At 37.1% G+C, this 18,785-nt stretch overlaps 1 long non-coding RNA gene across 4 annotated transcripts in view; it reads right to left on the reverse strand.

The window, feature by feature from the left end:
• Positions 1-13,596: 13,596 nt before the first annotated feature.
• The window catches only part of LOC125279230, an 8,679-nt gene continuing 3,490 nt past the window's right edge, over positions 13,597-18,785 (reverse strand). For 2 of the 4 annotated variants that reach the window (XR_007187352.1, XR_007187350.1), the window contains 2 exons: positions 14,975-15,039; positions 13,597-13,876 (listed from right to left, as the gene is read on the reverse strand). This is a non-coding gene — a long non-coding RNA (uncharacterized LOC125279230). The remainder of the gene's footprint in view (positions 13,877-14,974; positions 15,040-18,785) is intronic. The other 2 variants (XR_007187351.1, XR_007187353.1) reach the window with 2 other exon arrangements.

Raw genomic sequence — 18,785 nt, forward strand, 5'->3', positions numbered from 1 at the left:
GGTTGGCATACAATTTCAAGGTGCATTACCGCCACCTGCTGGTTAGGAGTGTGGGCCAAGATCGAAAACCCTTTTCCTAATACCTATATTCTTTTATCTAAATCAGTCATTTTCAGATCTAGTTTTTAAAATAATCGAAATATTCATCATTTGAGTTTCTTTGTAATATGTATGTCAAATCAAACTTCATCTTAATTCTTTTAAAATTGGAAATCATTATTCTTCTTTCACTATCATATTTTGAACATTTCATTATAATGTGGTCCACAGTTTCTTGATTACAATGTTCACATTTTCCTCTTTCATGGTGGGCATCATGTAGTTCCACCCAGGAAATACATCAGCTGAAGTGTTTGGTAAAACCACGGGTAGGAAGCGCGTACACACGTCATCGTATGATCAGTGAAAAGCATAAAACTCTTTACAACGCAACTGCAAATGTTTTATTGAAGCTGTAATCTATTAAATACAATTAGATTAAATTACAATCCTTTTTATTATACAAATGTGTCATTAAATGCATACAAATATATAAAATTATAAAAAGCATAGACTGGTTCATGGGCTTACAAACATCATCGCCCCTAGCAGCAAACCATTGAAATTTCGAAATGGTTATGACGTAACGAAGTCTCGTTTACTGAAATCACACGACTTTAAGAAGAGGCTCGTTTGAGATGAGCAAATTCTGTGCAGAACCGATCACCGGTGATCACCACGAGATGCATGCCGGTTAGAAATGTGTCCGAGTGGAGCGCTTTGCTCTGATGTCATGCTCACGTGTGTCAAAAAAGTCTTGCAACAGCGAGGCAGCCGCATCAGATTCTGCATTCAGGCAGAATCGTGCACCGACTGCGCTGATCAAAAGCACGATGGGAATCGACTTGCTGACGACACAGCTTGAAGGGATAGTTCACCCAAAAATAAAAATTAACCCAATGATTTAGGCTACTCACCCTCAAGCCATCCTAAGTGTATATGACTATCTTCTTTCAGATGAACACAATTGGAGATATATTTAAAATATCCTTAGTCCTCCAAAGTTCATAATGGTTTTGAATGGGGGCCATGTTTTAAAAAAATGCATTCATCAAAGTAATCCATACGGCTCCAGAGGGTTGATAAAGGCCTATTGAAGTGAAGGGATATGTTTTTTTGTAAGAAAAACATGCATATTTAAAACGTTCTAAATTCAAATACACATACTGCGCAAGTCAATTTGGGCGGAAGAGCAACCTTTGAGCCATAGGCGCCGATCCCGAAATGGTCGAGCACCCACGGAAAAAAAAAAAGATATTCTCCACTGATTTAACCAATGAAATTCTTATGAAGCTTTCAGACACAATTATCTTCACCTTTTTATAGTTTATTTGAGGCCATTTCTATTGCGTTATTTTAATGAAAACTGTCGAGAGCGCACTCAAGTAGGCTAATGTGCGAGCAAAAATCTTTCAAATGAAACTTCCAGTTGACATTAATTTGTGGTAAATAAGAAGTGATCTGGCGCTGGAAAGTGTTGTCTTTTAAATCATTCCGCTGTTATTAGTGGCGGAACGTTCTCTTGAGGCTCGTGCACAGTCACACACAGACAAGCACGTTAACTATCGCTAAAATGGTGTTGCTCCAACTCTCTATTCTTTCCAGCGAAATCATTGACAAAATGCAAACAAACGTGTCTCTGGTCTTGCCTCTTTAGCTATACCAGCGTTTCTCAAAGTGTGGGGCGCGCCCCACTGGTGGGGAATAGAGACATGACAAGTGGGGCGTGACAAACGAGAGGAAATTTGGTTATTTTTGTGCCCATCTCTATTAAACTTTTAAACGGTACGGTCTCACATATGGGAGACCGTTCAGAGACGTCACTTAACTACCAGATTCAAACTGTGCTTTCGCTCTTTGGCTGGCGCTGAGCCAGAGACGGACGCGCTCAGCAGCGCTTGTCATTTATCACAATTATTCAGTGTTTTCAACAACATAATGATTATTTTAGGTTTCAGACATTTAAATATACATAAGTACTAGTAAAACAATACATTTAGAATTTGTAAAGTACACGTTGATGTCTATGGAAGCAGCAGTAACAATCAATTCAAATATAATTTGCCGACGTGTTTTATTCATATCAGATACACATTGTGTAAGTAACTATAAAGTGTACTATAATCTCCCAGATCACCGGCAACTTACATGAATTTAGGGAGAAACTGATGAATTCACATGCTGTAACTGACAGGACTCTCTGAACAGCTGCGCAAGCAAACATGGCGGCGCCCATCTCGCATTATGGATGAAGATAATTTATTAACGTTTTTAAACGACAAAGCACATTCACTTACACATACTTGATAATCGGAATATCAGATAGTTGATGACACGGTAAGCAAGTTTGTGAATATTTTGAATAAAAAAGGAGAAACTAAATAAAAGCGTTAGGCTAAGCATGACTCGTCGCCATGGAAACAGGGGAAACGTTCTAAAATAATGGTCGCGTAAAGAAAACTCAGCTAGAATAATATTCAATTTATAATAAATTATAATGCAAAGCGATATAATTGCACTTTTATTTTCTCTATTTGAACGTTTTAATGGTGTTATTTTATGTTACTATGTTTTTAAAATGTGATGTTAATAAAATAAATGTTAACATATTTTTACAGTTAAACTTGAAGCCTAGTTTAGCAAAATTAAAGCAAAAGTAAATTTCTTAAGTTAATTTGTCATCTCTATTTTTTGTGTTTATTTAAAATGAGAATCTGATATTATTTTAAACTTCTGTTATTTAACAGTTGAGGTAGTTCTTTAATGCTGATCTAACAGCCGAAGACACGAGCCGGGTTTAAATCGCAGTTGCGCAGGTGGGGCACGTTGTAACACTGTGTTACAATGTGCCCCTGTGGGAACTATGCTATTCTATTCTATACTTTTATTAATTCTATTGAGAAAGCATGAGAAAAAGGTGAATAAAGACTGAGAGTCAATGTTCAGAAATTATGAATTATTATTATGTTTTGAATTATGCTGTATAGCTGTGTTTTGCGGTATGTTTGTTGTCAAAAGCAAACATTTGTATATTTTTAATTATTAAAAAATGCCATTATTTTATATGAAAAAGTTAATAATTGTATTTTATTGACAAAATATTTTAGTTTGTCTTGTATATATTTTGATTAGATCAGATAACATTTTAAGCTGTTGTATGGTCATGTTACAATGTGCCCCACCTATGGGGCATGTTGTCACATTTCACTTCCAGTCTTTCGGGGGAAATCAAGAAAAAAGTATATACTGTATTAATGAAACAAAACCACATAATTGTACTGGACATGTGAAATTAATGTGGGAAAAAATAAATACTCTGAACCCCAAGTGAATTTACACAAACTGAGAAAGTCATAAAGTGTTATTTTGTGCCCCGCTCTACCCCTAAGAGAAGAGGAACTTGAGATTGTTGCACAGCCCTATTTGTTTTCCCCCTGAGAGGTGTCTAAGCTTACGCTACTCCTACATCCTGCGTCATACATCACATCAGTGGGTTACTCATTTGGTGCAAGTCGACTTGCGCAGTATGCGTACAGCCCTTCATCCTCTATACCTGCATCATTCACATGATAAGCAGACCCTCGCCTCAGAGGCACGGCCTACTGTGTATAGAAAAGCACTCACACAATTTAAACAGCCCCCTGTCTCAGTACGGCGGTCTGACAAAATTCCCAGCTCTGGATATTTTTTTTACACAAATGCATCGCTTTGTTTCAGAAGGCCCTTTATTAACCACCCAGAGCCATGGTTATCTTTTATTATGGATGGTTGCACTTTTTTGGCTTAAAAATCTCATCCTTCTCTTTACTGCCATTATAAAACTTAGGAGAGCCAGGACATTATTTAGTATAACTCCGATCGTATTCATCTGAAAGAAGAAAGTCTGATCCTAATATGTTATGGTTTTATATTCCAAAGTTGATTTTTGATAAATGTGGAGGCTTACATTTTTTGTTGGCTTGCGATTTCAATTGCAGCAAACTCCCAATCAAGCTTTTTCATAAACAAGCCTTGGAAGCCTGTAAGCTTGCCTTCTGCCACAACTTTTCCCCCCATAAAAGTATATGGAATAATCAGAATGTGCTGCGTGGGAAAAAATCTATTTTTTAAAAAAAAGATTGGTTTGACAAAGGTATAACTTTTATTTTAGATTTGTTAAAAAGGGATGGTAACTTCTATTCCTATTCTGAATTTACAGCAATTTTTGAACTGGATACCTCATCTAAAATTTATGATTGGGTAATTAAATCTATCTCACCCAAACTGTTATATCTAGTTAGGGCATATTGTAGTTACAGAGTAGCAAAATGTGAAGTACCCAAATTGTCAATTGGAGGTCTGGAGCTCTGTAATGTTAAATGTAACAATTTTTGGATGAGAAGAATCCTTATTAAGAAGTTCAGCTGTCACCCAAAATAATTTTTTAAAATGGAAAATAAATTATCCTTATCTTTCTACTATTAAAGTATGGTCTGGTATTAATACATTTTTGTTACCTAACAAGATGAAAGAACTTTACTATAAAATTCTTCATAATTACTATCCATGTAACTCTTTTCTTTCTAAATTTAAGTTGGACATTTCTTCACAATGCACATTCTGTAATTCTAATCTTGAAACAATACGACATTTATTTTCTGAATGTGATTATGCAAATGATCTTTGGAAAGAAGTAGCCTGGCCTATTTTCTCTGCTTATAGCAAACTTTTTATTTTTGAAATAATTAATGTTCTGTTTTTGATGTGGGAAAAAGGAGATGGACAATGTGTTAAAATTGCTAACTAGCCTATATGTGGCATATTTCATCTGCATAAATGTAAAGTTACTGACTGTAAGCCATATATTAAGCTTTTTTTATTGATTTAAAACTATTTTATGACTCTCTTTGTTCATCGCTCAACAAGAAAGCTGCTAAAACTGCACAACTGCTAAAAAAACATATGATTTCATTATAATACCTCCTGTGTATTTCCACCTGAATGTTTGAATGAATGTTTTTTTTATTATTATTATTATTATTATATATTTTTGTTTGTTTGTTTGCTTTTGTTTTTTTGTCGTAGATATTTGTTAAATATTTTTTTGCTTGCTTGTTTATACATCCTTTTTTGTATTTTGTTTCAAAATCTATTTCATGTATCCCCTGTATGTTGTTTAATAATAAAAATGTTTCCAAAGCAAAAAAAAAAAAAAAGAAGAAGAAGCAGAAAGTCATATACACATAGGATGGCTTCATGGGTAATTTTCAAACTATCCCTTTAAGAGCTGTTGCACGAGCGCTGATGACGACACAGCTTTTTCACGATTGGCGGATTCACCGCATGACAACGATCACGTGTGTTTCGTGTTTATTCTAAAGCCCCAGGGCTGCGTTCCAGTTCGATTTTTAAATGCCCTTCCCTCGCTGACTTCACTCGGTCTCGTTGACTCGGATGTACGTCATTGCTTAGCCTACGTTGCACGAGTGTCCACTTCTGGCGGAACCTTTGTATGAGCTGAAAAAAAGATGGACGACGCGACCCCTACAAACAAGGGACGTCCCCCGGACGTTGTGAACGTCCGTTAAGGTCCGCAGTTGGTCCGCTTTGTAACGTTCGCTGACAGACGTTCGGGGGACATTCAAGTCCTTGCCAGTTTGCGAAAGTTCTGATGTCCCTCATCTGATATTTCCATAACAGCACTTGCAAAAACCAGTCGCCCATGCGTTGCCTTTTATCAACAGACCTGACACCTTGCAACTCAGACAAAGGACAAATTAAACTAAACCTTGGATTTAAAAGAGGTCGTGTTCCTTAAAAAAAAATCACTTTAAATATGATAATGGATTTTACAGAAACCATGTTTGGGTTTTTTTTTTTGTGCAGGTTGATAGGCTATTATGGTTTTAAAAATAGTAGGTCTATTTGAATTCGGGTCATTCTAAAATGTCTTAAAATGTATTTATTTTTCTAACGTTTAAACTTAAACCACATTATATTACACATTGACTTCATGAATACAAATGACAGCTTTATGATTTTTTTTTTTTTTTTTTTTTTTTGCATGCATGCATGCATGCATTTAAAGACAGCATGTACTTCTCTGGCATTTTTAAACGTTTTTATGAAATATTATTTCTCAATTTTTTCAGAACATGCAGTCAGAGTTACAGAAAAAATAATGATAATGCTAAAAACTAAGGAGATTGTGTGTTTTTTTTATTTTTATTTTAATCAGGTTAAAAGTGTGATTGAATGATATTAATTCAAATTCACAACCATGTATTTGCTATAACAATGAAAATATTTGAAAAACGGTTACAAGCAAGTAATGATGCAATCCTTTACATCTTAATTCTTTAGTGTAGCAGAATTCAATGAATGTAAAATTATCATGTCACATATGACACATTTTATTTAATGTGACAGACAAAAACAGTAACACCAGTGACACAATGAATCACCAGTGACGTATGTGTAAGACCAAAGATCCTTATTCGTCAACTAGAATTAAGTAGCCTAGATGGGACTAAATTTTTACATTTGGTATACAATCAAAGACTTATCATTGACATTAGTGGAAGCAGTCAGAGGATCATAAATATTTTTAAAAATTCTATAAAATATGCTGTCTGTAAAGTCGCTGCTTCTCAGCTATGCTCAATTTAGCCATATACCTTTAATTTAGCCATATCTGACCAAATGAGGATTAACAATGAGAAAGAAGAGTTATAATCATGTAATCTTAGTGCTATTTTATGCAAAAGAACTTAATGAATAGCTTTGAATAAAGTTTATCTATATAGGTAACACCAGTGACATTTTTCATGAAAAAATTTATTTTACAAAATGGCTGCTGCAAGGTATCAATCCACATGTTGTCAATCATGATATAGCCACTAAATTAAGTCATTTAATCCATTTGTATTCTAGTTTAAAAAAAATCTCTAACAATAATGTAGGTCATACCAGTGACCCACCTAAAAGCTTCATATTAAATTATGATTTTCTAATTCAAATTTCTGATAACTGAAAAGAGACTTTCCATTGGCCTTTCTTCATGGATCTTCAGGAAATAGGAAGTAGGAAGTCAAGTGATGCTATCAGTGTGATTTTTATTTTTTTTAAAAAGAGATTTTTGTTAAAGGTAACACCAGTGACACAACACCAGGGGTTCATTATATATTTTATAATATTTAATCAGCATTTTTTTTTTTTTTTTTTTTTTTTGACGTAGTTTACATAGTATGTTTGATAGTTATGCATACATTATATTTGAAATGGTAGAAAAACTGTTTCTGTGCTCAAAATAAAGCCCTTTCCCTCTGTACATGACTGTGGGGATGAGCACTTCTGTGGTGTTTGGAATTTTTACAATTAAAAAATTAATATTGCCACATTGATGGCTCAAGAAGGTTTAATTGTTCAAATAACATATTGTTTCATATTAATATATATATATATATATATATATATATATATATATATATATATATATATATATATATATAAATTTATCCTGAAATGTTTTCAGGTGTAATATTTGTGTAAAGTCTAGGGACAGAAAAGTGGACGTTTCTGTACAATGACCATTCATTGTAAAATGAAGTAAATATTAAAAATGAACAACTTTCATGTTAGCCTATGGAAAAAAAAATAATGGAGTACTTCAACCTACAAACTAATAAAAGATGTCATCAGATCATGTGTGCCTTCAGCAGTTTAAACATGTTTAAACATTCAGAATTTTAAACATCAAAATCATGATAGGCCTACCCCTCAATAGTAGGCTTTATATAAGATAGGGTGAACTGAAGGGGACATTTTATCCAAATCATCTCAATAGTAAAACGTGTCCCAATCACCCTGAACTCACCCTATACAATTTATTGTGTATTCCCATGCTTAAAGAACATTTAATCCCGTGGAGCTCTAATATAATGTTGACTTCAACTGATGAATGCAGCAAAGAAAAGATGAAGAATGGATAAGCACTTTGCTGGTAAAGAAATTGGAAAATTACACAGGTAAGACAATTCCTATACTAATAAATACCTCAAACATTGTTTTATTAAAGAAAAATTAATTTAGGAAAAAATATACTTTAATTTTTACACTTAAAACAGGTATAGCATGTGGCAAAATGTGTAATATAGCCACACAGCTGGGAGATACAAGCGAGTGACGATCGAGTGACGTCTTCTTTAGGGTACGCTCATGTATCCATGGCAACGCTCAGCTGCGTCGAGAGTTAACGGTCCTGCCGGTGATTTTCTCAGACGAGTTTTCTCTTTCTTCGGCCGAAAAGGTATTTTAAATTTTAGTTTAGTAGACATTAGCTACCTTAACCACTGTTTATCTTGTAAATTTTAAATTATATGACAAGATTACATTTACAAATGTTTGCTGAAGTTGTTGTCCGTCGCGGCTGACCGTTACGGCCTATCTTTAAATGTGCGCTAATCTTGGTCTAACTAAACCCAAATTGACAGTAACAGATGTTTTTAATAGATAAACGATACCTGATACATGATTGAATGTCTTCATTTTGTCGTTTTAGGTTAGAAGCCAACGAAAAAACTGCCATCAGACTACCACAGCTGACAACAAGAGAAGCGCGTGCACACACAACTGCATGTTTGCCTAACACACACACACACACACACACACACACACACACACACACACACCTATACGGGTTTATGTGTATTACAAGGACACTTCAGCCCAAACCAGTTTTTTGCTGTATTAGGGGGACACCCCTTTCCACTTGCTCTACAGAGTTGTGGTGCACATCAAAAAAATTAGTTTTAGCCACACAACACATATTTCACTTCAGAATTCATTTACACTCAACACAAGTGATAATGTAACAACCTGACAAAATACACAATTATGGGGACATATTATAATTACATGCAAACCCCGCCTATGACAAAAAACATTATTATGAGGACAGTAGCTATAACACACACACACGCCATTATCGTGTATTAAAGGGACACACATGTATTAATAGGACATATCTAAGCATACACAAAATAAAGGCATTGAGTATTAAAATGACATTGCTGATCTATATTTGTGAACCCTTATGAGACTACTGTCAATCAAACCGTCGGGTCACAAAGTTCTGGTCTGTTAATAATGCCCTGAATATCAAAATCCTTTAAAAGGTAGTAAAGAGTTTAGGCAGATAGTCAGACAGATAGTCAGAGAGGCAGATAGTCAGACATGCAGATAGATAGATAGATAGATAGACAGACAGACAGACAGACAGATAGACAGATAGATAGATAGATAGATAGATAGATAGATGTCACCAAGGATCAAGTAAATCCAAAACATGACTTACGGTCAGTATGAAATAGAGTTTATGAGAATAACATATAGGGGACATAGACTCCCTGTGTTATACCACCGGTCACAATTGTGACCGTCTTCATTTATCTGCAGTCTGACAACAGAATAAACCATGTATTAATATAATTTCAATATGTATGTATAGATAACCCTTTCATGATGATGTGTGCAAAAAATTTATGAGCTATTCAAAAATTTACTTATTAAACTGTCATTTCTGAACTTTAACATCATCTTTGTATTAAGATGGCAGTACCAGGAAATAAATGTGTGTGGTCACTTGACCAAACTACACAATAATGTTAGACCTGCCCAGAACTCATGCAGACATCTTAAATTTGCATTATAAATGAACATATGCTTCATAATAAGAGTTGCTTTTTAATACCACACCAAAATATGTGAGAACAAATTTGTGGTCACAATAGTGACCTGTGGGATTAAATGGGTTAATTGAAAACTTAAAAACACAAACACAAACGTGAAAACATTGTGTATTATAAGGACAAAAGTGATCTATGAGGACAAACGGTTTAACACAAACACAAACGTGAAAACATTGTGTATTATAAGGACAAAAGTGATCTATGAGGACAAATGGTTTAACACAAACACAAACGTGAAAACATTGTGTATTATAAGGACAAAAGTGATCTATGAGGACAAACGGTTTAACACAAACACAAACGTAAAAATGTTGTGTATTATAAGGACAAAAGTGATCTATGAGGACAAACGGTTTAACACAAACACAAACGTAAAAATGTTGTGTATTATAAGGACAAAAGTGATCTATGAGGACAAACGGTTTAACACAAACACAAACGTAAAAATGTTGTGTATTATAAGGACAAAAGTGATCTATGAGGACAAACGGTTTAACACAAACACAAACGTAAAAACGTTGTGTATTATAAGGACAAAAGTGATCTATGAGGACAAACGGTTTAACACAAACACAAACGTGAAAACATTTTCTATTATTAGGACAAAAGTGATCGACGAAGACAAACGGTTTAACAAAGTGAAGGCAACATTCTCAGGTCTGCTGAAACTGGTAACACCAGACTTATCCAGGTACTGCGAGTCACTGTGACTGGTGCAACTTAATAACATATATTGAAATAATAATGCATCAAAATAATTTAATTTGATTTTAAACGGGCAAAAATAATTTCAAATCATAGTTTGTGTTTCTGTAGTTACTACTGTGACTGTAACTGTACTAAGCAGAAAAATAGTATGAAATACAGTGGGTACGGAAAGTATTCAGACCTCCTTAAATTTTTCACTCTTTGTTATATTGCAGCCATTTGCTAAAATCATTTAAGTTCATTTTTTCCTCATTAATGTACACCCAGCACCCCATATTGACAGGAAAACACAGAATTGTTGACAATTTTGCAGATTTATTAAAAAAGAAAAACTGAAATATCACATGGTCCTAAGTATTCAGAACCTTTGCTGTGACACTCATATATTTAACTCAGGTGCTGTCCATTTCTTCTGATCATCCTTGAGATGGTTCTACACCTTCATTTGAGTCCAGCTGTGTTTGATTATACTGATTGGACTTGATTAGGAAAGCCACACACCTGTCTATATAAGACCTTACAGCTCACAGTGCATGTCAGAGCAAATGAGAATCATGAGGTCAAAGGAACTGCCTGAAGAGCTCAGAGACAGAATTGTGGCAAGGCACAGATCTGGCCAAGGTTACAAAAAAATTTCTGCTGCACTTAAGGTTCCTAAGAGCACAGTGGCCTCCATAATCCTTAAATGGAAGACGTTTGGGACGACCAGAACCCTTCCTAGAGCTGGCCGTCCGGCCAAACTGAGCTATCGGGGGAGAAGAGCCTTGGTGAGAGAGGTAAAGAAGAACCCAAAGATCACTGTGGCTGAGCTCCAGAGATGCAGTCGGGAGATGGGAGAAAGTTGTAGAAAGTCAACCATCACTGCAGCCCTCCACCAGTCGGGGCTTTATGGCAGAGTGGCCCGATGGAAGCCTCTCCTCAGTGCAAGACACATGAAAGCCCGCATGGAGTTTGCCAAGATGGTGAGAAATAAGATTCTCTGGTCTGATGAGACCAAGATAGAACTTTTTGGCCTTAATTCTAAGCGGTATGTGTGGAGAAAACCAGGCACTGCTCATCACCTGTCCAATACAGTCCCAACAGTGAAGCATGGTGGTGGCAGCATCATGCTGTGGGGGTGTTTTTCAGCTGCAGGGACAGGACGACCGGTTGCAATCGAGGGAAAGATTAATGCAGGCCAAGTACAGGGATATCCTGGACGAAAACCTTCTCCAGAGCACTCAGGACCTCAAACTGGGCCGAAGGTTTACCTTCCAACAAGACAATGACCCTAAGCACACAGCTAAAACAATGAAGGAGTGGCTTCACAACAACTCCGTGACTGTTCTTGAATGGCCCAGCCAGAGTGCTGACTTAAACCCAATTGAGCATCTCTGGAGAGACCTAAAAATGGCTGTCCACCAACGTTTACCATCCAACCTGACAGAACTGGAGAGGATCTGCAAGGAGGAATGGCAGAGGATCCCCAAATACAGGTGTGAAAAACAACATGACATCTTTCCCAAAAAGACTCATGGCTGTATTAGATCAAAAGGGTGCTTCTACTAAATACTGAGCAAAGGGTCTGAATACTTAGGACCATGTGATATTTCAGTTTTTCTTTTTTAATAAATCTGCAAAAATGTCAACAATTCTGTGTTTTTCTGTCAATATGGGGTGCTGTGTGTACATTAATGAGGAAAAAAATGAACTTAAATGATTTTAGCAAATGGCTGCAATATAACAAAGAGTGAAAAATTTAAAGGGGTCTGAATACTTTCCGTACCCACTGTAAATATTTTTTTTCTCTAAAACACGTTGGCCACAATTATTGGCACCCTTTTATTCAATTCTTTTTGCAACCTCCTTTTGCCAAGATAACAGCTCTGAGTCTTCACCTATAATGCCTGATGAGTTTGGAGAACACCTGACATATACCTGACAGAGAGACCATTCCTTCATGCAGAATCTCTACAGATCCTTCAGATTCCAGCTCCATGTTGGTGCTTCTTCTCTTCAGATCACTCCACTCATTTTCTTTAGGGTTCAGGTCAGAGGTTCATGGCAGAAGCTTAATTTTGTGAAGATATCCAGGACCTCCAGCAGAACATTAAAGATCCAGCAGTATATTTAAATTTACTTTTTATTCATGTGTGCACCAAACCCATCTGGTGGGTTTGCTGCCAAAAAAGCTCTTTTTTAGTTTCATCTGACCATAGAAGCCGGTCCCGTTTGAAGTTCCAGTCTTGACTGACAACTGAATATGCTGGAGATTGTTTCTGGATGAGAGCAGAGGATTTTTCTTGAAACCCTCCTGAACAGCTTGTGGGGATGTAGGTGCCGTTTGATAATTTTTTTTAGGGTTTCTGAGACTCAAGACTCAACTAATCTCTGCAATTCTCCAGCTGTGATCCTTGGAGAGTCTTTGTCCACTTAAACTCTCCTCCTCACTTCACATTAGGATGATTTAGACACATGTCCTCTTCCAGGCAGATTTGTAACATCTTTAGTTAATTGGAACTTCTTAATTATTGCCCTGATGGTGGAAATGGGGATTTTCAATGCTTTAGCTATTTTCTTAAAGCCACTTTCTATTTTGTGAAGCTCAACAATCTTTTGCTGCACATCAGAACTATATTCTTTGGTTTTACTCATTGTGATGAATGATTACGGGAATTTGGCCTTTGTGTTTCCTCATGTTTATATTCCTGTGGAACAGGAAGTCATGGCTGGACAATTTCATGTTCATGATCACCCTGGTGTTAAAAATGTAAATACGAATGGGACTATACTTCAGAGATATTTTACTCATAAAAAATTCTAGGGGTGCCAATAATTGTGGCCAACATGTTTTGGAGAAAAACATTTATTTCATAATGTGATTCCCCCCCCACTTTCAATTCTTTTCCTTCAATGAAAGGTTAGATTTTTGCTAATTTTATGAATTAAAGATCAAAAGGATAAACATTGCAGACTTATTTTTACAGTCTTCTTTGATCATATTTATCAAGGGTGCCAACAATTTTGTCCATGACTGTATTATATATATATATATATATATATATATATATATATATATATATATATATGTGTGTGTGTGTGTGTGTGTGAGAGAGAACATAAAACAGTACACCAAGTATGGGAACAAGAAGCAAATTTTAATGTGTGCTTTTTCATATACAAAAAAAAAAAAATGCGTTGAGGTAAAGCACTTTACCCTTTACCTTTGATAACCTTGAACAAAGCATATTATATCATATCACTAAACAATGTATAACCTTGCTCATACATATAAAACCAAAAAAAAAAAAAAAAACTACACCATCAAAACACAATGTTTTGTTCCTGTCTCTTTCTCTTCTCTGACCATTGCTGTTTTTGTTTCCTTCTGGCATCCTTTTCAGCAGGATTTTCAGGAATGACTATAAAAGAGAAAAACAGATTCCTAGAATAAACACAATGATGACTAGATCTCATCTTTCTATTCTTCCAACTAGTCTTATAATTATCTTTAGTCTAGCCAATAGATATATATAACTAGATGCCGCCTTCAAGCGCTCTAGGCATGTAGATGTGTCCGCCATCTTGGAAGGATGTGTGTATTTGACCATTCAGGCACGAGGAGAAACGATCTTGGTTGTCTAAGAGAATTGGAATCGCACGCAAGAAAGAGAGAGAGAGTGTGCGAGCGTGCTTGTGGTCATTCAGCGCGATTCCGCCTATCAGCCTTCACTAAAAGATAACGAAAGCATGAAGTTCGCAATGTGTGTGCTGTCATCATCAATTTTGAAGTATTTCCACACCTCTGAGGCTGACGTTATTTCTGCTGCTGTAGGCCGAGTCTCTCTGCACGGATAATTCTGTCAGTCACATGAGGTTTCGGTCTTTGGTATCGGTGGTATTTTTACGAGTACAAGTAAATGAGCTTGGTATCGGGCCCGATACCGAAACTAGCACTTCTTGTTTAGCAGTTTTTTAAAAAAAAAAAAAGTCAACCAAAAATATTTAAAAGGGTTTTTTTTACCACTATTTTCATTAGCTTATGTGTAAAATTATTTAACATCAAAGATGGCCTAAATCATATGAAAATAATGTGGTTTTACTCTATGGCAGATGTAGACGATTATACAAGTATATAGCTCACAGACTCATTCAGCTCGCTCTGTGTGCAGACCTGCTTAGCGTGGTTGCCAGATCGCAGTAACATTACATAGTACAGCTTCCCTATTCTCAAAACTATAACCGTACATTTTTATTTTAAATTTTGATTACGGTCAAGACACCTGGCGAAAAAAATGATTTAACCTTTAAACCCAGAAAGTATATTACACTGCAAAAGTTTAAAAGTAGTGTAGTTTAGCGGGATATCATGGACTTGGCATCACTAACCGCTTAGAACGTTAATATGGCGAATGACCTACTTATAGCGACTCATAGAAACAGATGCAAAGACGGCATGATCAACACAGTTGTCTAATAAAGTGTTCATTGTGCATTTTTGTTGGTGCTTTTTTTTTTACCAGCTTGTCAATGATCTTCCCTACTGCTCCACTTCTTCTTCTTTTTATTTTTTTTTTGTAAACTGCTTAAAAACAAAACAGAAACACATCAATTAATACAACATGACACCAACAGTAAATATGAGGACATAAAACACAACACACATATTCCAATCTGACTGTAGTAACCCAAACCTGGATCTTCACCCAACCCCCGCAACATGACACCAACAGTAAATATGAGGACATAAAACACAACACACATATTCCAATCTGACTGTAGTAACCCAAACCTGGATCTTCACCCAACCCCCGCAACATGACACCAACAGTAAATATGAGGACATAAAACACAACACACATATTCCAATCTGACTGTAGTAACCCAAACCTGGATCTTCACCCAACCCCCGCAACATGACACCAACAGTAAATATGAGGACATAAAACACAACACACATTTTCCAATCTGACTGTAGTAACCCAAACCTGGATCTTCACCCAACCCCCGCAACATGACACCAACAGTAAATATGAGGACATAAAACACAACACACATATTCCAATCTGACTGTAGTAACCCAAACCTGGATCTTCACCCAACCCCCGCAACATGACACCAACAGTAAATATGAGGACATAAAACACAACACACATATTCCAATCTGACTGTAGTAACCCAAACCTGGATCTTCACCCAACCCCCGCAACATGACACCAACAGTAAATATGAGGACATAAAACACAACACACATATTCCAATCTGACTGTAGTAACCCAAACCTGGATCTTCACCCAACCCCCGCAACATGACACCAACAGTAAATATGAGGACATAAAACACAACACACATATTCCAATCTGACTGTAGTAACCCAAACCTGGATCTTCACCCAACCCCCGCAACATGACACCAACAGTAAATATGAGGACATAAAACACAACACACATATTCCAATCTGACTGTAGTAACCCAAACCTGGATCTTCACCCAACCCCCGCAACATGACACCAACAGTAAATATGAGGACATAAAACACAACACACATATTCCAATCTGACTGTAGTAACCCAAACCTGGATCTTCACCCAACCCCCGCAACATGACACCAACAGTAAATATGAGGACATAAAACACAACACACATATTCCAATCTGACTGTAGTAACCCAAACCTGGATCTTCACCCAACCCCCGCAACATGACACCAACAGTAAATATGAGGACATAAAACACAACACACATATTCCAATCTGACTGTAGTAACCCAAACCTGGATCTTCACCCAACCCCCGCAACATGACACCAACAGTAAATATGAGGACATAAAACACAACACACATATTCCAATCTGACTGTAGTAACCCAAACCTGGATCTTCACCCAACCCCCGCAACATGACACCAACAGTAAATATGAGGACATAAAACACAACACACATATTCCAATCTGACTGTAGTAACCCAAACCTGGATCTTCACCCAACCCCCGCAACATGACACCAACAGTAAATATGAGGACATAAAACACAACACACATATTCCAATCTGACTGTAGTAACCCAAACCTGGATCTTCACCCAACCCCCGCAACATGACACCAACAGTAAATATGAGGACATAAAACACAACACACATATTCCAATCTGACTGTAGTAACCCAAACCTGGATCTTCACCCAACCCCCGCAACATGACACCAACAGTAAATATGAGGACATAAAACACAACACACATATTCCAATCTGACTGTAGTAACCCAAACCTGGATCTTCACCCAACCCCCGCAACATGACACCAACAGTAAATATGAGGACATAAAACACAACACACATATTCCAATCTGACTGTAGTAACCCAAACCTGGATCTTCACCCAACCCCCGCAACATGACACCAACAGTAAATATGAGGACATAAAACACAACACACATATTCCAATCTGACTGTAGTAACCCAAACCTGGATCTTCACCCAACCCCCGCAACATGACACCAACAGTAAATATGAGGACATAAAACACAACACACATATTCCAATCTGACTGTAGTAACCCAAACCTGGATCTTCACCCAACCCCCGCAACATGACACCAACAGTAAATATGAGGACATAAAACACAACACACATATTCCAATCTGACTGTAGTAACCCAAACCTGGATCTTCACCCAACCCCCGCAACATGACACCAACAGTAAATATGAGGACATAAAACACAACACACATATTCCAATCTGACTGTAGTAACCCAAACCTGGATCTTCACCCAACCCCCGCAACATGACACCAACAGTAAATATGAGGACATAAAACACAACACACATATTCCAATCTGACTGTAGTAACCCAAACCTGGATCTTCACCCAACCCCCGCAACATGACACCAACAGTAAATATGAGGACATAAAACACAACACACATATTCCAATCTGACTGTAGTAACCCAAACCTGGATCTTCACCCAACCCCCGCAACATGACACCAACAGTAAATATGAGGACATAAAACACAACACACATATTCCAATCTGACTGTAGTAACCCAAACCTGGATCTTCACCCAACCCCCGCAACATGACACCAACAGTAAATATGAGGACATAAAACACAACACACATATTCCAATCTGACTGTAGTAACCCAAACCTGGATCTTCACCCAACCCCCGCAACATGACACCAACAGTAAATATGAGGACATAAAACACAACACACATATTCCAATCTGACTGTAGTAACCCAAACCTGGATCTTCACCCAACCCCCGCAACATGACACCAACAGTAAATATGAGGACATAAAACACAACACACATATTCCAATCTGACTGTAGTAACCCAAACCTGGATCTTCACCCAACCCCCGCAACATGACACCAACAGTAAATATGAGGACATAAAACACAACACACATATTCCAATCTGACTGTAGTAACCCAAACCTGGATCTTCACCCAACCCCCGCAACATGACACCAACAGTAAATATGAGGACATAAAACACAACACACATATTCCAATCTGACTGTAGTAACCCAAACCTGGATCTTCACCCAACCCCCGCAACATGACACCAACAGTAAATATGAGGACATAAAACACAACACACATATTCCAATCTGACTGTAGTAACCCAAACCTGGATCTTCACCCAACCCCCGCAACATGACACCAACAGTAAATATGAGGACATAAAACACAACACACATATTCCAATCTGACTGTAGTAACCCAAACCTGGATCTTCACCCAACCCCCGCAACATGACACCAACAGTAAATATGAGGACATAAAACACAACACACATATTCCAATCTGACTGTAGTAACCCAAACCTGGATCTTCACCCAACCCCCGCAACATGACACCAACAGTAAATATGAGGACATAAAACACAACACACATATTCCAATCTGACTGTAGTAACCCAAACCTGGATCTTCACCCAACCCCCGCAACATGACACCAACAGTAAATATGAGGACATAAAACACAACACACATATTCCAATCTGACTGTAGTAACCCAAACCTGGATCTTCACCCAACCCCCGCAACATGACACCAACAGTAAATATGAGGACATAAAACACAACACACATATTCCAATCTGACTGTAGTAACCCAAACCTGGATCTTCACCCAACCCCCGCAACATGACACCAACAGTAAATATGAGGACATAAAACACAACACACATATTCCAATCTGACTGTAGTAACCCAAACCTGGATCTTCACCCAACCCCCGCAACATGACACCAACAGTAAATATGAGGACATAAAACACAACACACATATTCCAATCTGACTGTAGTAACCCAAACCTGGATCTTCA

This window comes from Megalobrama amblycephala, linkage group LG12 (assembly GCF_018812025.1).
Source record: "Megalobrama amblycephala isolate DHTTF-2021 linkage group LG12, ASM1881202v1, whole genome shotgun sequence".
Lineage (NCBI taxonomy): Eukaryota > Metazoa > Chordata > Actinopteri > Cypriniformes > Xenocyprididae > Megalobrama > Megalobrama amblycephala.